The sequence below is a fragment of the Meriones unguiculatus genome, chromosome X, assembly GCF_030254825.1.
Source record: "Meriones unguiculatus strain TT.TT164.6M chromosome X, Bangor_MerUng_6.1, whole genome shotgun sequence".
In the NCBI taxonomy this organism is placed as follows: domain Eukaryota; kingdom Metazoa; phylum Chordata; class Mammalia; order Rodentia; family Muridae; genus Meriones; species Meriones unguiculatus.
In genome coordinates this window covers 121818382-121845057 of record NC_083369.1, presented here as the reverse complement: position 1 = coordinate 121845057, position 26676 = coordinate 121818382, and the positions used below count along the sequence as shown (strand labels likewise).

The 26676-nt window shown below is 39.4% G+C and overlaps 1 protein-coding gene and 1 pseudogene across 5 annotated transcripts in view; one reads left to right on the top strand and one right to left on the bottom strand.

Annotated features, from left to right (window-relative positions):
• Positions 1–26676, bottom strand: part of Hs6st2 (heparan sulfate 6-O-sulfotransferase 2) — a 285624-nt gene that overhangs the window by 143321 nt on the left and 115627 nt on the right. The gene's annotated exons all lie outside the window — the stretch shown is intronic.
• On the top strand, positions 13519–18328 carry LOC110539356 (large ribosomal subunit protein eL42-like; annotated as a pseudogene).

Sequence of the window (26676 nt, the reverse complement as noted above, 5' to 3'; positions counted from 1 at the left end):
CTTAGCTACATGGATTAACATGCTGTCTCTAACAGGGCTCCCTCCTCAGTTTTGCCTGCCTTAGCTCCCAAGTGCCCTTAGATCTCCACATGGACATTTGATTCTATAATAGGCCAGGGGGCCCTGAAACAAGCTATCAACAAACTTAATTTTCACTTTTGACAGCATGCCCCGTGATTGAAATGATGTGCTTCTAATTACTTTTTTCATAAACAGAGAATATGATTATCAATCCATCGTTCCATTCATCTCTTTTTGCAGCCATTTAAGAAATGCCTATTTAGTCATGAAACTAACTATATATAGAATAAGCACTGAGGACTCAGTATTTGGCTCTTTTCCCTGACTTTTGCAGAATGATTCTTTGCAGCCAAGAACGAATCAAGAAAGCACACACAAAAAGTATTTGGTGCTAAAAGTAGCAGTTCTCTGGATACTGAGGGCAGTAAAAGGCTGTCTAGAAGTGGTTTAAACTCAACATTTCACATTGATGTTTAAAATTCTGTTAAAATTGTTGTTAACCACTCCAAAGAAAATCTAATAGTAAGATATAGCCATGTTCAAAAACATGGAATGGTAACTATCACCTGTCATTACACAGAATTTTTATGAAACCTTGGTCCATTTTGAGATAATCTCTGTTTTTACCAACATTTAAGTGCATGAAAGCTACTTTCTCATGAATAAGTAATTATTTTTAGTTGACATATAAAGACATGTTATTTTCTGGCATGGGCTTCTAGCACACTTCATAATTTTGATTGCGACGTGATCTTCCTAGAAATACATGGTTATTGATAAGGTTTTAAACAAAAACTATTTATGTACATTAATAGTGATTAGAAGACATCATCTGAGCTGTTTAAGGTTGGCTTATGCATGCAATTCCAGCACTTAGGAGGCTGAGGCAGAGCAACAGCCATGAGTTAGGGCTACATAATAATGAGATTCTGCCTCAAGGAAACAAAAACAAGAACTAGCACCCATTTTACAAAGAGAATGTTCCTTTTCATACTTCAAAATAATATTTTCTTACTTTGGAATAAAGTCAAATGTTGGAAATAGTTTAGGGAATGGAACGTTCACAATAATGAATAACATGTACAACTGAGTTGTAAGTTTGTCATATTAAACAGGAGTTAAAAGACTTTACTCCCTTTTCTTTTGAAAGCAACAATTTCCTATATAAAACATGAAAACTGCTTCATGGCAGCTGTTTTCATTAATAGAATCCCTGCATTCTTGTAAATTACCAAATTCTAGGAAATTTTAGTCCCACAAGGCTGTAGCTTGATGGAGGCTTTGCCAGGCCCTGGGAAAACATGAGAATGGGAATATTAGCATGAAAAGCACATAGCATCTGCCCAGGCAGAAGGAGCCAGGTGGGTATGCATGCACAGCTATAAAACAGTTCTTTAGACATCACATTAATTCTGTATTGGGAGTACTTCATTCTGGGTATTAGAACCAAACCATGGAACTGAAAGTTGGGGTGAGAGAATTCTGACTATCCTACAATATGGATGGGGGGGAAAGGATCAGGAGCCCACCATTTGCTGAAACTTTAGTAATGTATGAACCCCAAGTGTATACAAAATTATTAAGAGGACATTTTTATATAATAGTGTAATATAAATAGATAAATTTAATAAGTTAACAATAAAGTTAAACTCATGATCTTCCTGCCCAAGCCTCTCAACTGCTGATACCTGGCTACAATTTACTCACTTGAAGTATGCAATTCAAGATTTTTTTTTTGTACACGTTAGTATTAATCTGTGCAAACATTACTGCCATCAAAGCAAAAAAAAAAAAAAAAAAAAAAAAAAAAAAAACATTTCAAAGGCTCCCAAAGAAATGCCATAATCTCAGCTATCTTCTTCTAATTTTCTTTGTTATCTGATTATCTTTGTTATCTGCCATCTTTATAAGTTTTCCTCTTCTGATACTTCATAGAAATCAGACACCTGTACTGGGCATTCATAATTGTAGCACCTACATGGCTCATCATGTATTACCATGTATTAGTGTCTGTTTATTAATGAATAATAATCTATTGCATATGCATGCCACACACACGTGTGTACTTACACAATCTACAGTGGAACGGTGTTTGCGTTGTTTCTACATTTGGACTGTTTTTAGTGTACTGATTTTAGATGCTCGGTTATCAAATAAGACTCAAAGCAGATCTGCAGTAACTTGAAGAGGAGGCCTGAGAATGTGTCTGAGAGACCGAGATTGCAATCCAAATCAACTTGACTTTAGCGTGCTGATTGCTATACTAGATGGCAGTCTCATAGGATAAAAGGGTCTGGCCTCTCCCTTCAGGTGAAAAAGTGCTGAAAGTAAGATTGAGAAGGTGTTTCTGGCCTGGAGATATAGCTCAGTAGTAGAGCTATCACCTAGCATACAGAAAGCCTTGTGTGCTTTTCTTGGTTACAGCTCCCCTGTTCATCCTTTAGCTTGGCTGGTCTGCCAGAGAGTCTGAAGTGTACGTTCACCGGGGGCAGGTGTCAGCCTAAGCATTTATGCAAGAATATTGGCTTAACCTGGACTTCTTACATTCTGTGATGTATGGTACCTTGAGTGTGAGGTACAGACACCAAATTAAAAATGTTTGGTATTTCACAATCAAACATTTTGCATGGTAAGTACTCTACAAGAATCAATTCTCCCAATAACGTGCCACGGGAGGAACCCAAGCGAAAGCTATGGAAAGGCAGTCTAAATTTTACTTGGTTCCTTCCTGTTAACGTCTTCGTTTGGAATTTCAACTACTTAATTAGATTCTTGGAACTGCATTTGATTTTTTCTTGACAAGACCATATGCGCCCGTTTTGCCAGATTCTAGGTATTCCGTGCCATGTTTCAACATTCTGCCATTTGTAAAATTAGCAATTCCAGGGAAGCAAAAGGCTACTTGCTGTTTTGCTGGATCAGCACCTCATTTGGTCTGCTTTGCCTATGCTGTGAGTGGAATTAAAGATTGCAGAAGTTTGTCTCTAAATAAATACATCTGAATGCAAATTAGATGGAAAGCTGTATCTTGAGAGACAGGGTTCATTTAAATCTCAAACTAGTTCTCATATCAAAAACCTAGCACTTGGGCTTGGGTGAAAGCTTCCTTCTGCTCAGGAAATGTGCTATGAGAATGAGAAGGCCTGTCCGTCACCACGAAGGCCAGCACCAATTTTTCTTCACCAAAAGGATAATGTCAATTACCAGACTCTGTGTACTTAACTTTCTCATAATCACTTCTGATTATGTGGAGCATGGAAGAGCTAAAATATTTTCATATCCTCTCATTTCGTTTTTTAGAACAAGCAGAAAATAAATAATGGGAAAGGATTATTTTAGTCATTGGGCAGATGCAAGTTTGCAGTCAAGTGATCTGTACATAGTCACAAATCTCAGATCTCACAAGCTAGCAGCAATGTCAGGTTTCCTCACACTTAGTGCTTTTCACTGTCAGAATGTGTTGGGGGCCATTATAGGATTAGCATCCTGCCTGGGGTGGGGAGCCTTGTGTTCTTTAAACTCACTTCTGGATAGAAGGCCTAATCTGATACTTCCTAAAAATTTACAGGCTACAGAAAGAGGACAGAAGGCATTTAGAAAAACAATGTAAGGAAGACAAAAGGAATCAGGTAAGTTGGTAGAAACAGAACTGTCTTCAACTTCTTTCCCTTCCCTGGCTGAGATCACTGCTTCCTCCCACTTCAGGAAGATTTTGAGGGAAGTGGATGATGCATAGCATTTTATTCTGCTGTTCAAAGCCATGCTTGCATTAACAGAGGCCGAAGTAATACGGACTAGCTGGAAGCCTCCCTTTAAGAGACCCGTGTGCTCCCACTTCCAGTAATGCTTAGAGAGATCTGCCTGGCTGGACAGGACATATAGCTACTGTGCTTGGAGCCTTTCCCAGGTGAAAGCATGATCCTTGTGTCAAATTTGCAAGCATCTTTCCTTGCTTGCTGGAATTTCCAAATAGTAGTAGATATAGGGCAAAGGGCTTCAAAAGCAGAGAGCTCTTTAAACAGGCCTGACCTCTGTAGCTTCCTAGCTGGCTACCTTTATCAACTTACGTATGTCTGCTTTCCCATCAGTAACATGAGGATAATATCTGTCTCACAGCATCTGGTAGGATGATAAGATATGATGCAAGTAAAGTACTATACTACTTTCAATATATTCTCAAAGCTTAATAACATTTATGAAACACATTAAAGGTAGAGAGGAGAGAAAGATTAATGCGAGGCAGTATGGAGAGTCCTGTCAGTGTTTCCCCTCTGTGGGGCAGAAATGCCTTGCGTAGGGATCTGCAAATCACATCTAACTTGCTTCTGTTCTTATGAATGTTCATTTAATATGAATATTTCCCATCCCAGCTACCAAATCCCTCCCACCACCTGGATAATAATTCCTTCTTTTTTAATTTTTGCTTCACTTGATGGCTCCATGACTGTATCTGGCCTTGGGTTTGTTCTGAGTGCCCAGCATATGTTTTCAATGAAAAGAAATGGCTGTGTCTTGGATGCACTGAAAATGGCAATTACAAATGGACTGATAAATTTACTGGGAGGGTTTTTCTAAGGAGCTTGCACTTGCACTTCCAGTGCCCATCATGCAAAATGCAAAGCTCAGGTTGGAACAACAGTGTGGCTTTGAAATAAACAAAGGTCCATTCAGGCCTTAACTGAGACATCTTCAGATGGTCATTATTATAATCCACAGGAGTTCTGTAGCAAGTGGATCCCTGGGCTCTAACAAGTACTTTGTACCATTTCCCCCACTTTAAAGTATAGATGCAGGCCCATCCATAGAGCAAAGGCAACAGAGCTGTTAAGGTCTATGAAAGGGACAAGAGATGCAAGGATCTTGTGGCGCCAATTACTCTCTATTTTGTCAGCAGGAGAGAAAGCACTGCCACACTTTCTTTAAAGAACTGAGAGCTTAATATAAAAGGCTAAAATGATAGCTAGATAGATAGAAAAGAAAAATTAGGTCAGGGGTGACAGGGTGGATTGGTAAACACATTGTATTCTATTCTTTCAGTGAGAAAAAGCTTGATTAGCCCACTCCATTGCCCTTCAAAAATGGATTCTGGGAAAGTAAATACACCCATCCTGGAGAAAGGTGTTGAATTCAATTCAAGAGAATAAAACTCAGTCCAGTTCCAAGAAGTTTCTCGTTGTTGAGTACTTAAAAAAAAAAGAATATTCAATTAATCTTTTGTGTCCTTCACCATGATCGAAATGGGTACTTAATGCATGGAGAACACCACATAATCGGTACATAAAATATGCTAAGCTCAAACCTAAGTCATAGGGATGGAAGGCATAATACCAAGTCCCTTATTGTTCCAAGTCAGATGAAGGCTGAAGCCTTCAGACTGCCTAGCTGCAGAGTAATTACCTTACCACCCTGTAAAAGTGCTTGCCAAGAACACCATCACTGCTGGAATTCTGGGCTCTCAATCCTGTCTGAAACTTGACAAGGATAATGGAATTCCATTTAATAGCAAATGGTATAAAAGTACATCCATCATTTTGAGATTCAGAGTGAAATAGGAGTTTAGATCTAATTCCTTCTCTCTACTGATCGTTGTGGAATGTGTATAATTGTGTGTTCAATGTGTGCAGTTAGAGAAAAAGGGAATATGGAAAAAGTGGAATGCTTTGATTATTATGCAGAAAAATAAATGACTGATTTTTTTGGATTGGATTCCAATTGATTATGTAAAGGAAAAGACTCAGAAGAGAAAGGCCACAAGCCACAAAGAGAAAAAGTAAAAGAGGAAGATTATTCTCATGGGGTAGGTCTGCTTTCCCTTCAGAATACTCCAGAAACTTACCTTAATGCTGAGTGATCCTGGAAAGTGTTGCCTAAACATAGGTAGTAAAGGAATTGAGAAAGGAACCTACTATATGCTGCAGTCAGGAAATTTAGCATGATGCATGCGGCATTACAAGAGAAATTCAAGGTTCTATGAGCATCCAAAAGGATGTATACATTAAGATTGAGATACCTACTTCACACTCATCCTACTGAGTAGGGAATGAAGTCAGAAAGTGACTGGCTTGCTCAGTACAATTCTTATCATGGATCCTTGCCTGCACAAATCATTGCACGCCCTCTCTTTTATAAGTCAGGTTTGTTTTTGTTTTTGTTTGTTGGTTGTTTTTTTAGCATTTTGCTTTTTTTCTTTCCTTTATATTTTGAAGGTATAATTATTTGTATATTATGGACATAGACTCCCGAACATACTGATGTACTCCTATATTGTTCTGTTTGTGATACTTTTATTTTTTAGTACCCTGGTTGCATCACAAAAATCTATCATTAGTAATTTTAGAGAGAAAAATTCACTACAAACCATGTCTTTTGAGTTAACATACAAAAAAACTGCTTACATAAAAGGTGTTTAGCTTTTGACTAATGTAAAGTCCAAAATGAAAAGGCCTCCTACTCTTTTCATACTGCTCCAAGTACCCACAGTCCTCAAGCACTCAGGTGACAGAGTTGCCAGCACATAGCTGAGGGCTGCATGGTTACCTATTTACTGCTTATCTCCCCTACCTGACTGTGGTGCCCTCAAGGGTGAGATTTCCCTGCAGATCCTGTGAAGCAGCTTGACCTTGGCTAAGTGCTTGGTAAACATTTGTTGAATAAATTATGAGCGTAGCATCATTCCACTTTACAAAGTTCTTGCAAGCCCATTCCCTCAGGCACTACACTAGGAGTGGTGTGTGCCCTTTCTGTTAAGAATCTTTTGATTTTTTTTTTTCAAGAGTCCTACCAGTAAAAGCAAGGTGCCATGTTTAATTTACCCTGTGATTGTGATACAGAGCCAAGGGCAAAAACCTAAAGTACATTAGCCCCATTAACAAAAGGTAGGTTTCAAGCTCTCGAAAGATATTGCAGAGAAACTGGTGGTGAACTGGGTATCAATGTTGCTGAAAAAGTTTATCTGACTGAAAGTGTCCCTAATTAGACAGATGTGATAGAATAGACTCCTGTTATCCCAAAGGAGTCCCTAAATCTTGACAACTTGCATTGGACACATTTTCAGCACCAGTGTGCCATAGAACATTGTGCCCTCTTTCACCTGTGAGCTGTTGTCTGTACTTCTGCCCCTGTCTTCATCTGCTGGGCACACACAGCATTTTTATTAACCCCAGGGGACTTCAGAGATGATGAGATGAGAATGTTTATGAGATACCCAGTGCAATTCAAAAGTTCTCAATAAACATCATTTTCAATCTCGTCTCTTTAAATATCATTGGAAAGATTGTCCTCTTCACCTGTCAAAACAAAAATGCTATACAGGTGAAGTTGTGAGAGCAAATGATGGAGGACCCAATCTCTCAAATCTAGAACATATAGAGTGCCTAATTCCCATTTCCTGTTGTCTGTTGCTTCTCATGTTTAACTCAGCCCCACAGGCCACCTCTTACAATTACAGGCTCCAAATGGTCCAATCCCATCACCATAGGGAGAAATGTCTCCCAAACACTCAAACACCACAGAAAGAAGGGCTTCACAAACTTGTGAGGTTTGTAATATTGTTTCTGACTACTGATTCCTGTTTTTCCAGTGATAATTCTAGTATCCACTGATACATGAGTTTGACTTATAGAAATGAACACACAGGAAGGATGCCATGGTTACAAATATTCTCCTGTTTTCTTGCTCAGCCCCATTTGTAACATACTCTACCTCCTTTCCTTTGTGCTGGGTCTGCATATATTCTTTGATTAGTTTTATTGCCTTGGAAATTGAATATCAATTATGGTTATGAAACAAAGTATGCAGAAATATTAGAATTTTTTTGAAAAGAAGACTTAACAAGATCTTAAATTTTCTATAGCCAGAGCTCCCCAACCAGAAGTGTTTCAGGGCAAAACGGCTGCCCATTATTCCTCATTTTGTTCGATGTGAGAACCCAAATTAAAATGGCTTTGATTGTACACGATCCTTACATGCTGCAGATCTCTACTGCCCCCAAGAACTCCTGCTTTCTGCACTTCAAGATATAGATAGCAATGCTAAGTTTATAGCATACTTTTATACTTACATGGAAATATTAAATGTGTGCTTCCTCAAAGGAACTGAAACAAAGAATGGCTGGAAGATGCTCTGTGGTACGAGCCTAGCAAGTGAAAAAAATCCCATTGGTACTTTTCTTTCATTGATGCCTAAGGGATGCAATTAAATATGTGAGTTTTTAAGCTGATAACAAGAAATGATCCATCAGATATAAATACAAGAAGACATGTTTTTACTCTCCAGAGTTACTATTAATGCTAAGTTCTAAGAGAGTTGATGGGGATTTTATAGAGGCTTAAAAGGGGTTACAGATTTTAATTGGGTCCTGTTTGGAATGAACATAATTAATATTGCTTGTATTGCAAAATACCTGCCTAACATACAAGTAGAGAAACAAACTCATTTTATGAGATATATGTGTGTGTGTGTTTGTAAAATTGATGATGAGGATGAGAATATCTCTACACAATACTAGAGAAACCCACTATGAGCTTGCTCTATTGAAGGGAAATCTCACCGAGAGCAGGAAAACAAAATCCTAATCTTGAAAGGCAGTGAGAGTCATTTATGTAACATGTCCATTGGTTTGGCCTAAAATCTAGGTAGCACAATGATGGTAACATAATGCCAACAGGCTTTTGTCATAGTATCAAGTCACTCACATTTCCCTCAATGAGAAGACCCCATGTGCCTCTTCCTGGGCCTGCTTCTCTCTAACTTCACAGAAAAAGGGGAGAGTGTCATGGAGTAACACTTTCCCAGGAAAATAAATCTTCCTCCCCAAATAAACTTTGAGATTCCAAAATATAGAGCCCAAACAGTTGTACTGTCTAGATACTTGTTGCTAAGCTTTGTGGGATCTAACAATTACTTCAACATCCAGCAGTAACAGGTGGAATATTTGCTCTGGGACACCTATACAAAAAGAAGAGTGGGGTACACCAGGAAGTTACCTCCAACATTGACTTCTCGTGTTTTGTGTTATTAAAACATAAAACTGAGCCACTGAGCTTTATTTTAGTCTTATAAAAAACAATCTCAGTCTCAAGAATAATAGCTTCAGATCTAAAATAGGATGGTCAGAACAAAGACTACAGAAGGTCTAATGAGTACAGGAAAACCAACCAGAGAATGGAAAGGAATTTAAACTCCATTCTCTCTAGTCATCAAGCCATATTTGAAGACTCCCTGAATATACTGCTTCATTAATGCACTTTCTCTTCCAGTTCCCATCCCTCCTTCCCCAGGAGAATGCTGATCATGTGGGGCCAGAATGACTAGACAACCATCATGAAAAGGAAGGCAGGAATGGCATTTAAAGGAAGTCAGGAAAGGTCCATGGCTGGTCCTGCCCTCTTATGTGTGTTATATCTGTTTCTTCTAGGCCTAGTAGAGAACTACCGGGTTTGATAAGCAGTCAGTATCTCTTCTTGATTTTACCTTAAATGGTTCCCTACCATCAAAATCTTCTTTCTGTACTTAAGCTTTTCTTGTCTCCTAGGAGATGTATCTTTTCTACCTAGTTTCATAATATGTCTATATCTCTAGCTCTGCCACATCTGCAAGGTAATACCTCTTGGGCACACTCCCAAAATAAATGGCCAACAGAAGTTTCCAGCTATTATATAAAGAATATAAGATGTAATGTCATACAGATATGCATTCTTACAGGTGTCAGTTAGCTTTTTAAAAGAAGTGACTCCCCAAGCCTCAGCTTTTCCATCTCTAACATTCACATGAAAATAGCAACCCACGCCAGGCATAGCGTGACACATCTTCAATCCCAGAACTCAGGAAGCTGAGTCAGAGGAGCATGTAGTCAAGAACAGCCTGATTTATAGCATTAGACACTGTCTTTAAAAAGAAAAACAATAAAAGTTTATCCAACTCATAAAATTATCAGTGGTATTAAATGACATTATTTCTGTGACTACCTTGCAAAATCCTGGTACAAATTAAGCACTCAAAAAAAGATAACCTTTTATTAATTAGCAAGGTAACCTTTGAGAAACACTTCCTTGTACTAAAAAAAATTACTAAAAATCGAAAGGTCTTTTGGCCAACTACACAACTGTTTGACCTCTGCCAATACCTGGACACCATACACCACCTGGCTCAGAAGCTGTAAACCACAGACATTTTCTTGGCATGATACAGGCTGAAGTTACCCAACTGTATGATGCAATTCCTACAAAATGGTGTCAAAGTTTCGTCTTTAAACCAAAGTGTTGAGATAAGCAGACTTTTACAGTAGATCCAAATCTCATCACAATGGAAGTTTATCACTACAGTGTACAAATTAATTTCAGCTACATAACATTATGAGTTGCCACTGTCCACATCAGATGTTTAGTGGGCTTGCCGTAAGACAGGAAAGATGCAGCAGTACACTCCTTGAAGTCCAGACTTGTTAGGCTGAAGTGAGAGATTGGGTCATTTAGTGAAATGCTATCAAAGAAAGAGGAGGAGGAAGAAAGAGAATCTGTAGTACAAGCTCAGGGGATTATATGTCTGGTAAACGTTGAGTATCAGTTCTATACACATGGGATCACTTTGGCTTTTGTTGTCATTTGTTATTTCTGTGCTGTTTGTAGCCAGAATTACAGAGCATAACTCTGAAAAAATGGAAGTTTAAAATATGCATCACCTCAACAGTCCTACAAGTTAAGCACTCAAAAAAAGATAACCTTTTATTAATTAGCAAGGTAACCTTGGTAATTAATTTTGGGAATCCCAAAATGCACTATGTAGGAAGATGGAGAGATGGCAGACTGTCTAGGATTTCAGCAACATCAGCTTTCCTGTACTTCCCTCTGCTCCCTTCATGACCAGCTAGTCACAGCTCCCACTGGTAGCTTTCCTAGCCTCATTCTCATCTCTGTCAGAGAAACAAGACTATCTACAAAGCTGAGCTAAATACATGCATTCTTCAAAGGGTCAGACTCCTCCTCAGCCCCATGTTCACCTAAGCCTACTGAACAGGCATTTTATTAGAGCCACAGACCAAACAGAAGATGAATGTGAAGAGCACAAGACTATAGTTAACAGCCTTTAGATGAGAGACATTCCTAACTCTCCCCAGCCACTCACAATTCCAAACTGAGCCTTCTGTGTGTCTCCATGGCTGTACATATTGTAAAGCGTATGAAATTTAATACTTCACGGCTATTCATATCTTGTTCCAGTACACAAACCCCCACCAAAGACCATCCTAGCTGAATAAATTGAATGAACTTGTTTATTGTGCAATATTTTGCCTTCAAACAAGCTATTGTATCTACATCAGCAAGGAGATATTAATATGGGTATCATGTCTGCACATCTCCAAGGCTCCTTCCAATCTTGATATTCTAAGGTTTTATACTTCTCCACAGAAATTGCCTTGGGGGGTAGAGCAGGTTATGATATTTGCTAAGATGAGACTTTGCCTCTATGTGCTACATTGGAAGACAACTCCTTAAAGTCCCAGTGCACCTTAGAACAATTCAATCTACCTTCCAAAGAGAAATTATTCATTCTCTCCTGTGCACAGAGAAGGCAATGATGGAAAAACTCAAAGAAGAAAACCTATAAACTCATACAATAAATGTTGCCCCTCTTTCTAAATTCTGTCTGATTCCTCCAAGACACAAAGAGAATCCTTAGCTGAAAATGCCACAAGAGGATCACATCATTCATCTTACATGCACTTGTATAATTTCTTCCCTTCTAAAGCAATCTACATAGAAACATGCTCATACGGGTTTGAGGGATAGTACTTGTAATAACTTGCAGATTATTTCTGAAAAATCCACCTCATTGATGTCCTAAAAATTTAGTCAAATGAATTGGGTCATCAAAATAATAAATATTTAAGGTTTTAAGATTATACCATTGCTATCAAAATAACCTGATTCTCTGGTTGTAGAGTGAAAACAATCACTGACAATACACAAATGAATGAGAATGCTCTGATTCAATAAGGACATGCTTAGAGAGACGAAATTTTCAGTTTCATATAATTTCTCCAAGATACAACAGAGAACTCTTCATTTGACTTTTTTTCAAATTTTCAAAACTGTGAAAAACTTTGTCAATATATAGTCAAACCTAGATTTCACCTGTGAGTTATCTTTAGTCAACTCTTGAACTAGGAGAGCAATATGTAGCATCTTGTATAGATCCTCATGGGTATAAATAATCACCATTACAATGCCATTTGAGCTCATGAGAGATGCTAAGTGATTTCAGTGGGCTCTCTTAAACTTCACACAAACATTTAAGCACAAGACTTTTTACAAATGAGGAAACTGAGGCACACAAATACAGAAATGGCTTTCCCAGAACATCATAGTTCTAAAGTAGTAGAGTCAAAGTCAGAACCATATCTGACTGACCTCAAGGCCAGCTTCTTGCTTACTACTAAATGGTGCAATTGCCAACTCCATACTCATTAAACTACTCCAGCAATGAAATGACATTAATGTAATGGTTCTAAGTGAAAATGACATCTGGTGCATGAATTTAAAATCCAAAGAGGTAAAACTTGATTTTTATTAGGTTTTCAACAAAAGATTAAAAATACTTGATTTATCTAGAGATAAAAGAGACAAAATACTAAGCAGAGTCTGGGGAGAGCTGGAATGGGATGAACAATGTTACTGGCAGAGAAGGGAAGAGGAAATGAAAAATGGTGGGGCTGATTTCTGTCTTTATTCAATTTCTTTTGCTCTTTGCAGATCACCTGTTAGGGTAGGCAAAATTGCTAAGTGTGGGAGGATTGAAAATGTTAACACCGTAAGAGATATGTAGTGATTCAAGAAACAGCTGATAAATTCTTCACTGTGAGGCGGAAACATTCCAGAAATAGAGAAGTCACGAGGCACGGTTTTGACCAAAGTGAAGTTGCTGTAAAAGGACAGGATGGAAAGTGACTGAAGGCACAGGGTTCTGGGCATCAGATAAAAAGAGCAGTCACCCTGAAATGCTAAGAATGTTCAAGAAACATCATAGCCCTTTGCTCTTACTCTCTCAAGAGTGGCGACAAACTTCACCTAGGTGTTTACACTGTTTACTCTCAGAGAAAGTACATGGAGTCACCCAGCTGTGAGGATTAAACGCCACCATCTCCTTGGCTAGATTTAGATTCACCTAAGAAGCATACCTCTGGGTCTATCTGTGTGTTAAAAAAAAAAGTGGATAGAAGATCACTGTTTGTAGGTAGTACCATACCATGGACTGGGATTACCAAATGAACAAAAGGGGGGGGGTAGCTAAGTGCCTGAATTCCCTGCTCCATACTTCTTGGTATGGGGAGGATGTGAAGAAATGAGGAGTCAGAACTGAAAGCTGCTTCCACTGCAGTGCCTTCCCTGCTGCCACAATGGACTGCACCCTCATGAGCCAATATAGATACCCTGCACCCTTAATTTGTTATATCTCGAATATTTGGTTACAATGATAAATAGCAACATTTCGGCTAACAAGATGACTCAAATTTGTGCAGCTTGGTTTAAGGTTGGTTCACAGGGAGTTCCTGTGGGTGCCCCCATATGGGGATCGGTGGACGGTGAGAGAGACTTCCATACAAGTGAACACAACCCCTGGCAAATGGTGTGACACAAATGGAGGATCCCAGCAAACTGGTAGCGCTTCAGATTGGGCCCAGAACAGGGTGGTGACTGTTTCCCCCATCTTCACAGAAGTTTCCTTGGGTGCTGGCAGGCCTGGCACCTCCTCATAGTGACATTAGATTGGTTAGCTACTGCAGAGCTAGTGTCAATTCCCCATTGGTCCAAAGGCTGTATAGAAATGTGTGCTGCTGTGCAATAAAATTGATCTTCACTCTGCTGCTCTCTGAGTCTGTTTTCTGGGTTGGTGACTCCATCTTCCTAACCCACTCCCGGATCCTGGTACCCACAGGTCCCTACAAACCCTCCTTGCTCTCTTTAAAATCTTTGCCCTTGTAGCACAATGGAGAACAATTACCATCATTACTCCCTTGTTCTGAAAGATCAGGAAACAAAGTGAAAATCAACCTCTGAGTGAGATACATGATGAACAAATAAATGCAAAAGTGATATATCGAAAGAGGGTGTTCTGCACAAACCCTCAAATACTACCACAAAACTATTCTTCCCATTTTCAAGTGGTACCTTCCACGGCTAACTTGTCTTTCTCCCTAACAGGGAAAGAATGCCAAGTTTATTTATATTTTCCTGTACCTAGAGTTCATAGGGCAAAGATTACTTGATCTTGGTCTTCTGTAGTTCCACCCAAGAAACACTCCACCACAACTCCATGTGCATGAAAGGACATCATTTGATAAGGTCATTTGCCATGTGTAGTGGCTTTATTTTCTTTCAAACACCAGCACTTTCCAAAGAATGGACCCGATAGGTTTATATATTTGAATGTTTGGTCCACAGCTAATAGAACTGTAAAGGAGGGATTAGAAGCTTTGGCCTTATTGGTGTGTTACTGGGCTGGCCTTTCAGATTCAAAAGCCCAGGCCATCCATTTCCAGTTAGTTCTTCTCTCTCCCTCCCTCTCCGTCCTCCTTTTCCTCTCCATCTCCTCTTTCCTTTTCCATCTTTGTCTCTGCCTGTGCTTGTGGACAGTTGCAAGCTCTCAGCTATTGCTCCAGCCCCATGTCCCAGCTGCTGTGTTTTCTGCAATGCTTTTTTTCTATAAGTTCCCTTGGTCATGGTGCCTTTCTCTTCACAGCAGTAAAAAACTAAGACATCCATTCTCCATTGTCAAAAATACTGAGAAGAGGGGCTTCTACAAGCAAATGACAGGTTAGAGAAGTCCAGGGCTGCATCATTGCTCTGGCAGTTAAGACTGAACCATCTATTATTATAAAGAAGATGGTAATATGATGTTACTTTAAATTTTGGTAACCCAGGGAAAATATGCCAAAGAATGGCCAATTGACATTTAGTAGCTAAAAGACCCCTGATCCTAATTCTATCCATTTGGGTCTCTTATGCTACTTGGGTCTCAGGTCAGTGTCTTGGAACTTTCCTTCCCTGTAGTAGTTCTTTAAGCTGGGATTCCCTTCAGGCAAGAGTAAATAAGCAACAGCTGCATCTATTCTTTACATTTCACAAACATGTAAATTACAGTTTCTCAGGGATCAAATGCCTAGAGTGGGAAGTGGGGCCCAAGCAATGGCAATTTGAAGCAACTCTGTAAATGAAAATGCTGCAGTTTGGGGACCAGAGTGTGAGGAAGAATGATTACCCTGTTCTTTCAGAATCTCTGAGAACAGATCCCAGAAACTCATTCAAACAAATATGTCTTAAGCACTGACTAGGAGGCAGGCACCATAATTTACAACAAGGTTACAAGACTGTTTTGGTCCCTGCCTTTATAGAGCTGAGGAAATAGTGACAGGTCTCTAATCCCACATCTTATCTAAGAGTCTTCCTGACAAAAAGCTCATACAACTGACTGAATGACTGTACTTTCATCTTTTTCCTTCTTTTCCTACTTTTCATTTTCTTCCAGCCCATACTCATTTGCTTGGATTACTATTCTGGGAAAGGTTTTATGCAAGCAACAGCTCCAACTTTATGATCCTATCACATGGCCCATAAAGCATCTCGATGCTTCATTTACATTGCTATGAGCCTCTGCTGGACAGAGAGACATACCGTAAAGGGCAACACAAAACAAACCAACAGTTCTTCCTGGCCTGCATTAAAAAAAAATAATTTTATCACCTTTACCCCAACTGTGTTCTCTTTTGTAACAAATAAATGATCATAAAAGATTATTGTAAAGCATACACAACTTTAGTTTAAGCCTCCACCTTTGAGAGACCAAAACATGGGAATCATAAGCTGGAGTGATGAAAAAGAATACAGCAACCCACTTACAACCTCCATTTTTCTGACCATCATGCCAGTTCCAGTCTTAGTACCGAGATACTAGACTAATATTTAAAAGATGTTGTCAACGGATCTTTTGAATCTGAATGACTATGGTATGCTTGCCAAAAGGCAGATTCTTGGATTTTACTTAATCCTACTATACTTTATTAACTGCACTGATAAGTGCCATCAGTGGCCTTTCTAGTCCTTTGCACTTTGCTCTTTTACATTGTCAACCCTGCCCACTCTGAATTGGAACTGTGCCATGTAACTTGCTTTGGGAGACTGGATGTCAGCAAATGAGGAGATAGAATAGACAGAGACTAGAAAAGTTCAAGTACATGCCTACTCATGAATAGGAGGTTTTCCTTAAACATGGTCCACACCTTGAGAACAAATGTGGATTAACTTGGGATCTGGGGGCAGTAGGAGCCACTAAAATGGAACAGATTCAATTCGTTCCAAATGAGGCAATCCTAGAAAAACTAAACCTATCCTAACCTCTGATGAGCTAGCCTAGCTATGATTGAACAAGCTTGAATCTAATTCATCCAGCCAATTCCTAAAATAAATAGTAATAAACAGAGCTGGGTGAGGTTGTGCACACCTGTAACCCAGTATTCAGGAGGGTCAGGCAGGATCATCATGAGCATGAGGCCTGTCTAGGCTATATAATGAGACTTCTCGCAAACAAAAAAGTAACTTATCAGTCACAGAGTCTTGGGGTAGGCCCTTGTACACAAAACAATTAGGGCTCTTACTGCGTTAACTTAGCGGGAGAGATGATTTTATGAATCTATGTTTTGAATGAGATCTCCACATTATTGTTTCTCATTCACGTTAATCATTTCACCAGTATGTAAGCACCACTGAGAAAGTGTGAGCTAACGAATCACAGTTCTCCTGGGAGGAAGCTCTTTGTTTTGTTTTTTATTTCTTCCATTTATTTATTTATCTAATCACTTTATAATCTGATTAAATCATCCACCCTCTTCTCCTCCCAGTCCTGCCCTCACATCCCTGCCTGTTCCTCTACTCTTTCTTCTCTGAGAAGGGGAGGTCCCCAAGAGGTACCAACCCTCCCTGGCACCCCAAGTCACAGTAGGAGTAAGCACATCCTCTCCCACTGAAGCCAGACAAGGCAGCCCAACTAAGAGAAGGCATCCAAAGGCAGGCAACAGAGTTAGAGACAGCCTCTACTCCCATTGTTAGGGAACCCACATGATGACTAAGCTGAAAATCTAAACATGTGTAGGGGTATAGGTCCACCCCTTGCATGCTCTTTGGTTGGTGCTTCAGTCTTTGTGAGCTCCCATGGACCCAGGTTAGTTTACTCTGTAGGTCTTTTTGTGGTGTCCTTGACCCCTATTCCTCCCTCTATCCTTCCTCTCACTTTCCCACAAGATACACTGAGTTCAGCCTATTGTTTGGCTGTGGGTTTCTGCATCTGTTTCCATCAGCTGCTAGATGAAGCCTCTCAGAAGACAGTTACACTAGACTCCTGCCTGCAAGCATAGCACAGTATCATTAATATCGCCAAGGGCAGGCTCTCTCCCAAGGGGTGGGTCTCAGGTTGAGGCAGTGATTGGTTTGCCATTCCCTCGATCTCTGCTCCCTACACTTCTTGTCAGCAAGACACATTTTGGATAGAAGGTTTCATGGGTGTCCCACTGGGAGGGAGCTCTTCAAGGAAGTGTCCTATGACATTCTTTGGCTAATTGAAGGCATCCAATGAGGACACAGGCAGGGACTGGAAAACCTCCTGTACATGTCTAGAATACTCTGAACTTCTTAGCTGTCAGCTGTAGGAAATGTGACTGGGGCTGTGAAAAACTCAGGGAGAACCTGGTGAAGTGCAAAGAACGTGTGGCTGCATTCTCTCTTATGGTATACAATAGTACTCACCACTTTAACCAGCTTTAGGCACACAAGCCAGTGAAAATTAATCATATTCACATTGTCACGCAACCATCACTAGCATCCAAGCATCCATCTCCACAATTTTCTTTCATCTTATCAACTAAAAAAAAAAAATCTCGTTTTCTGAGCCAATACTGCTCCCACGAACGTGGTGAATGTTCCTAAGACACACCAGGCATTCTGCAAGAAATATGGCAAGCAGCAGCCCCCACAAAGTAACACAGTACAAGAAGGGCAAGGATTCCTTGTGTGCCCAGGGGAAGCAACATTATGACAGGAAAAAGAGAGGCTATGGTGGGCAGACTAAGCCTATTTTCTGCAAAAATGCTAGCACTACAAAGAAGACTGTGCTGTGACTTGAGTGTGTTGAGCCCAACTGCAGATCAAAGAGAATGCTGGCTCTTAAGAGATGCAAGCGTTTTGAACTGGGTGGCGGTAAGAAAAGAAAGGGCCAAGTGATCCAGTTCAAAGGCAATTTGGTTATGAAGACAATAAAATAAAATCATGTGCTTTTGTTCACCTCAAAAAAAATTCTTTATACCTCATACCTTCATAGCAACTGGTCTATTTCTTGTCTTTACAAATCTGACAACTCTATGCATCTGATAGTTAAAAAAAATCACAGTATTATATATTATATATTACACATTATTATATATTACATAATATATGTTACATATATTATATATATTATACACACACACACACACACACACACACACACACACACACACACACATATATACATATCTGTGGCTGACCTGAGCTCACTCTATAGACCAGGCTGGCTTCAATTTCACAGATATCCACTTGCCTCTGGTTCCCAAGTACTGGGATTAAAATCCTGCACCACCACTGTCCTGCTGTATTGCCTTCTTAAGGCTGACTAATATCCCATTTTATGCATGCCGGTATATCTACTCATCCATTGGTGAACAAGTTCATTGCTTCCACCTTTTGGCTATTGTGAAACATGCTGTTATGAGCATAGGCTTGCAAATATTTATTACAATTCCTTCTTTCAAATTCTTTTGTAGCTATACCCAGAAGTACAACATTCATTTAAATATTTTCAGGAAAAATTATGCTGTTTTCTGTGAAGTTACAACCCTTTCCACAGTGTTCAATGAGCTACAGTTTTTCTACACATCAATATCACATATTTTCCATTTAAAACATGGTCATCCTGATGGTTATAAAGTGGTAGCTCATGTATTTTTGATCGCTACTTCCTTAAAAACTAACAATGTGGAACATCTTTTCATGTGCTTATTGTACACTTGCCTCTCATGCATTTTTGAATTGATTAGTTTCTTATTGGTCTTTGTTGATACTTCTATGAGATTTTTATATAGTGTAAAAGAACAAAGTCTCTCCGACCAATACTGAATTTTACTATCAAAGACATATTAGACTCCGTTGGAAAAAAAGCCCTTATTTTCTTATGTCTCTTCCTCACTCCACCTCAGACGAAGGACTCAAGTCCATTCTCTGTGTGCAGCTTTCACATTTTCCAGCATTCACCTCTTGAAGGGGACAGGAGCTCCATAAGAAGAGCAACAGAACCAAGAAATCTGGGCCCAGGGGTCTTTTCTGAGACTGTTACAAGGACCATGCATGGAGATAACCTAGAACTCCTGCACAGATATAGCCCATGGCAGTTCAGTATCTAAGTGTGTTTCTAGTAATGGGAACAGGGACTATCTCTAATATGAACTCAGTGGCTGGCTCTTTGATCACCTCCCCCTGAATGGGGGCAGCCTTACCAGGCCACAGAGGAAGACAATACAGCCAGTCCTGAATAGACTTGATAGGCTAGGGTCCGATGAAAAGTGAGGAGGACTTCCCCTATTAGTGGACTTGGAGAGGGGCACGGGAGGAGATGAGGGAGAGAAGGAGGGGTTGGGAAGGAATGAGAGAGGCAGCTACAGCTGGATACTAAATGAACAAACTGTAATTAGTATAAAAATAAATAAAAATTTAAAAATATCATTTAGGTTTCCTTGTAGGGTTTCTGTCTCCTCCATATCCTTCTAATCCCACTTCTCACTTCCTCCATAAGACTCCCTGCTCTCCACCAAAACTCTGGCTGTCAGTTTCAGCATCTGCTTCTATGCCCTGTTGGGCGAATCCTTTCCAAGGACCCACTATAGTAGACTCCTATCATGTTTCCTCTCTTCCACTGCTTCTGGTGTCTATCCTGTTTGCCATTCTGAATGAGATTTAAGCATCCTCCCTAGGGTCCTCTTTAGTGTTTAGCTTCTTTAGGAGACCAACAAAACTAAAAGATTTGAACTCCAGTGGTCCAGCAGAGACTGATGCACCAACAGAAGATCATGCATGGAAAGGACTTAGATCCCCTGCTCAGATGTGGCCAATTGACAGCGCAGTCTTGATTTTGATCTCTGAAGGAGGGGATCAGGCGCTGCTCTATCATGAATCCAGTTGACCGCTCTCTGATCACTCACTCCTAGTGATGCGACCTTGTCAGGCTACTAAGGAAGATGATCCAAGTAGTCCTGATGAGATTTAACAAGCTTTGGGCAGATGGCAATAGTGGAGAACTCCCCCTTTCAGTGGATTAAGGGAAGGGAGTTGAGGGAGTAGGCTTCAAACAGGATATATAATGAATAAATTATGAAGAAAAATAAAAAATTAAAGATCATTTAGGTGTCCCCACTATTTTTTCTCTATTTACATCTTTATGATTCTGTTTAGCAAAATGGTTTCTCACTATTGTCCATCTTCAAAAAAAATCCTAAGATATATTTTATATTGAGCATCTTTGTACACCTTACCAAACAAATTTCTATTGTCTGCAATCAGCATCGCCCATTTTCCAGTTTTCACTCAGGTCTCAAGGCACTGTCACAATTTCTAACCAGTATATCTTACTTGATCTATTTACTTTTCCTATATAACTTCTTGAGTTGCAAAATACAAAGGCCCCCTTTGAGTCTTCAGACATTGTTTCTCTGTAACACAAGACAGTGCTGACTACCTCCTGCTTACTGAATTTCCCTTTGCCCAAGACTCTTGTTTCATTTGCTACCACTGCAGATGGTTGTTTTCTCTTGAGTTTGGCTGGTTCTTATATTTCTTTGGCCCAGATCACATATGTGTATATTACCCAGGGCTGTGACTATGCTCATTACTAAAACCTATATCTTAGAAAACCATGTCTTCACTGTTGACTTTCCTTTGTTCCTGTTTAGGTAAAAATCATGTTGGTCATATAACTAATCTAGTCAATGTTAACTGTCATGTGTCCTTTCCTCTAGGGGACTATAGATAGAGAAAGATGTCAACTTGAATCTAGATGCTGCAACATGGGTGGTGCCATGTTACTGAGGTTATTTCATCATTTTGTGCCTGTTTCCTTGAGAATGTGAGAACTAAATGAGTCACCTATTTATATTCAGGACATGGCATTTTATCAAGCCTGGCTTATAGAAGCGAGTAAATATGCATGAACCAATCCTCAAGCAATTTCCTGCTGAGTATTCCCATGTCTGTCTTTAGGCTGATCTTCTAGGACCTCTCTGTAAATCCTACACTTTAAGTACATAAAGAGATGGCACTTAGCTTTTGTCCAACCAGAGCAGATGAAGTCCTCTGTTTCTGCTGTTATTCTGGCCTCTTCTCTCCTTTTTAAGTTTGATGAAATTAGATTCATATTTCAAAACCCAAATCAAATGCTGCTACCTCCTTGAAGCCATTTTAGCACCCTCTATGCTTCATGCAGTCTTCATTTGTGGCAGTTCCTGTTTATTGCCTTAGTTTAGGACTATATAGTTAGTTCTTCACTGGCCTCTTTAATTGACTATGAACTTAAGTATACAGAATTTTTCTTCACACTTTTTTTTAATTCCTTAAAATTAGATCTTGGCACAAAGTAAACAGCAATCGTGTATGGCAACTATGAAGACATTTAAGGCATATTTGTGGATATAAGGAATTATCTGTCTTTTAGCAACAAACTTACGTAGCAATTATCAAGTGTTCAATTTTCTACATTTTAACTCATATATTATTCACAACAATCCTAAACAGTAGCTGCAATGATTACTTTAATGCATCAAATTTGGAAGCTGATTCTCAAAGAGTAGTTAAATACTAGCCTGCAATCACACAGTTCTTGAAAGGTAAAGCAAAGTGTTAAATCCAGGCAGTCTGACTCGGATCTATGTTCCTGATGGAAACTGATCCCCCAAATGTGTGCTTCAATTGATATTGCCGTGAACTAATATGATAAAAATACAGGCTTTCCACTCCTGGTTCCATGAGCCCTAATTTCTTGAGTATTTCCTTTCACATCTTGGGGCTGCTGATTCTCCAGATGTCAGAAGGGAAGACTTATTGATGACAATCTGGATGCTTCTCAGCATCAACAGTCTAGGATGTTGCACAGCCTGTGCACTACCTTTTGAGGTGTCTTGCAATAACCTTTTAAAAGCGACTGCTCTGTTTCATCCAAATTTGTCTTCTAAGTGTGATTGACTAGGGTGGAGAGTGATGGGAAATTTGAGAGTTATATCTAAAGGATACAAGGTACCTCTGGGAAGTGATACAAATACTTTAAAATAAACTGTGATGGTGTTTGCCAACTCTGACTGCAGTGACAACCATCAAACTTTGCATTTTAAGTGGATGGATTATATGGTATGTTTATCACATCTCAATTGAGCTATCATCTAAAAACTGATTTCATGGAATTCATCACAGCATTGCTCAAAAAAAAATGTTTGATTGATTGATTGATTGATTGACAACAGCCATATGCTGTTTATTTTGGACACAGAGTCTCATGTATCTCAGGCTGACCTCAAACTCTCTATCTAACCTAAAATGATCTTGAACAGGTTAGTCTGCCTTCACCTTTTTTGCACTCAGATAACAGAGATGCAATAGAACACCCACTCATTATGGTACCGAAGATCCAACCCAGAGCCCCCTGCATGCTAGGTGAGCACTTTACCAATTGAGCTACAGCCCCAGCCCCTACGTGAATTTCAACCCTTAAATTCTAAGTCTATTCATGGAACAATTTATATGTGTATTCCAATCCTTTGCATGTGAATTGGCACTTCTAAAAGTATGTTCTGTTTGGCAGCTTAAATAACCCCTTCACCAACTTTCTATTGTCAGAGATGTACCAAATTTGTTCTTCGTACTGCCGAATTATTACCTTTTGAATTTACAGGAGCTCGACTAAAGAGGCTTAACTATATTTCTGATAACAGCTCACTGCTATGCTGCCCACAGACAGATTAGCTCCCAAGATTCTAAAGTTATAAATTGCTTCAAGTTCTTCAAGTGAGAGACCTAATCAAAGAAGATGGTGTCACTACTGTAATTAGTTTCAGGTACAAAATTAGTTACTTGAACCAAATGAGTAGGGAGTCATTGTTAAGGACTGTTTTTCACCTCAAAGGAAATAAAAGAAGCATATTAATTACTGAGCAAACAGTTTGCAGTTTGTGCAAGGGTACTACAGCAGGGAAGTTTTCTTAAAATATTTGTTGGATTATAATTAGCTCATGCATATGATTAATTTAGGAAAAAAAGGAGGAGAAAAATCTCTTAACTTTGAGACCAAATATTAAGCTTTTCTATACATGAGAAAGCCCAAGCTTAAAGCCAGTAACTTTTGAGTTCACTGCCAACAAAGAGTAATGAAGCTTCTGGGCCCTGGGAAGTCTCAGCAACAGCTGGGTTCTATGCCTTGGTACAAAGAGGCCCATCAGGCCGAGAGGCAGGCAACAGAACCAGCATGGACTCAGGGCTCTAATTGGCAGTGATTAGAGAATAAAATGAAATGTGAAATAAGATCACAGCAGGTAAACTAAGGGGAAGAGTGGAGGCTTCAACGGTAGACCTTGGAACATGTAATCAAGGTGATTAAAACCTTGAGTTGTTCAACCTTGTTATTCACTGGTTTGCCAACTCACCGTGCACTCGCTCTTCACAATCATAGACATTTGTTCAGATTGTTAAGACGTTCAGTCCTAGGAACTGAACAACACTCAACATCAGTTGAACTGGATTTCCATCTCCCTCCAATCCTCCCTTGAGAACTCCAACAGAGGCCTGAATTTGAATTAGGATTATATACAGAGTTAGGGAGATTGTAGTTAGTCACTTGGTAATATGAGAAAAGGAGAATTACGTATGGTAATCAGGACACAAAACATCATCCAGTTTTATAAAGGCAACAAAGTTACCTAGTCCCTATTCAGAAATACCTTATTGATTAATTGGAGGAACCTACTGGGTCATCAGAAAAACAGGTTCAGAGATTAGTTTAACAACCCTCCAGAGAGCCATGGTTGAAAGCACAATACTTAGCCTTTGCCAAGCCACCTTACTTTAAAAACCCTGAGAAATTATTTTCTGATCATGTTGATTCTTTTCACCTAGCCAGCCCAGTTTGCTGGTGTCTGTACCATATATGTAAGACCTTCGAGAATGATTCCTAAGAAGAAGAATACAGAGTTAACAGTGTTTTAATCAATTCAATGAATATCGAGAAATATTTTCTATGTATCAGGCACTGTGCTAGGAGATAGGTAAATAAGTAAAGAGATACTTTCTCTCAAAGCTGATTGAAGGCAAAAACTCAGAAGCCTAACTGCTGGGTTTCAAATCCAAATATTCTCACTTATTAGTTTTGAAACCTTTGGAAAATAACCTCTCAGACCCAGTTTTCCATTTTTTAAAATGGGTATGATGTTCATACCTACCTCTTACAGCTGTGGTAATAATAAATGTTTCCTCATATTCTAACACATGTTCATGATCACATTCTGGTATCATGTTCATGTCTAGCACATAATACGTGCATTTTAGTTACATAGGGAATTTAATGATCTTCTATCACAGACTTCTTCAAGAGGCTGGTGAAAATTCTTTCCTTTCCCCAGAATATGTATGCATATATTTGCATCAAGTTTGAAGGCCTGCATGAGATTTCTGTAGCCTCCAAGACCAAAGTGAAGAATCTCTGGTTCTCTGGAAGAGAACCTCAAAAGGTTATGCACCGTTAAGAATCATGGGATCCCATTCCCATGTATTATTGGTTGTATTGGGATGGGAATCCCTTTGGGTTTTCTGGTGAGCCAATGCGGGGTGGTTAAGGAAGTTTATTGAGGAATAAAGAGCTGTATATTCCAAGTTTGATTCTACCACCTCCTGTTGCATGACTTCAGCCAAATTGCTTACTAGTCTTGCCTCAGTTTTTGCATCTGCAGTAATAGATAATAATTGCATCTCTACCATAGGTTTACCTGGAAGGATAACGGATGTAATACTTTAACATGCGTTTGAAATCTGTTTACCTGAATATTATATAGATATATATGTATTTATATATATATCCATTAAGGACAGGCAATAACTCCTATCATATAAAGAATGATAGCCTGGAAGTTAACTGTTTTATATCAGCATTGAAATGAGTGCCTGATTTTTTTTCCTTGCAAACTAAAATTTCCCACCCACAACTAAATGTCCATTCATCCATAATGTAAATGTGTGCAAAACTCAGACAAGGCTTGCTGTGGAAGAGCAAAAGACAAGAGGTTGGTTTCCACTGACTTTTTCAATACATAAAAGGTCTATTTTCTGTATTATCAGAGCAAATGCAACATGCCAAGAGAAATAGGTAGGTGTGACCAATTGGGAGTTTCTTTCCAGTCCACCAGACTGCTGAATATCTCACCATATCCTTTGTCATCCAAATCAGGAGTGAATAGCACTGTCAGACAACCCCCAGTGCATTCAGCAGACAGGTTGCTTAATTAAATATGCCACTGAATGGGCTATAGAATTCTATTCCTTATGCTGACAGGTGAAAGACAGAAGGCACAATTTCCTCGGTTTTTATTTAAGATATATTTTGAATGTATCCTCCACAAAGAGTGTCCCAGGCTGCATTAATTTTTGTAAGATTTTTTATACTCAATTTCAAGCAGAATGAGCTAGTTGATTAAAACAAATCAAAAGTCAGGAATGCCTTCATGCAACATGAACAAACATGGAATGGCTGGATTAGGCCATTATGAATAATTGAGAGGATGAGGTAGAGCAGAATTTGGGGGAAAAGCCTTTCTTTCTACCCCTATGTGTTAAAGTCCTTCAACTAGGAGAGGAGAAGCAATTCTAGTACCAACTGGAAATGTGGCATTTGCATTCTGCAACCAGCTCTAACAAGTTCTAAAGACAGTTAAGAGAACATTGCTCAGATGAAGCCCATAGACTCAGTCTCCAAGTGAGTTCCCTACTAAGGAGGGCAGGGGCTTTCTCTGGAATGAACTCAGTGACAGGCTCTCTGATCAACTCCCCCTGAGGGGTGAGCAGCCTTGCCAAGTCACAGAGGAAGATAATGCAACCAGTCCTGATGAGACCTGATAGGCTAGGGTTAAATAGAAGGGGAGAAAAACTTCACTTATCAGTGGACTTGGGGAGGACCATAGAGGGAGAAGAGGAATGGAGGGTGAGAATGGGAGGAGAGGAGGGAGGGGGCCACAGCCAGGATACAAAGTGAATAAATTGTAATAAATAATAAATAAAAAAATTAAAAAGAGAACATTGTTTAATGTAGGCTTGTCTGAACTGGGATCAATTTGATTTTGCAAAGAAAATGCTGAAGACAAAAAAAAAACTACAAACAGTGCAACAATTTGATTAAGGGTGCTAAGGGTGCAAAAGGTCTGGCTTTCTATGCTTTCTGAAGTTTTGAGGTACAAGCTCATTAGGATCAGCTGGTGTCCAAATCCTATCACTAGCACTGGCTATATGGATACAAACACAGTGCTGAAAAAACTAGGAGTGGGACCAATGCTCTCTT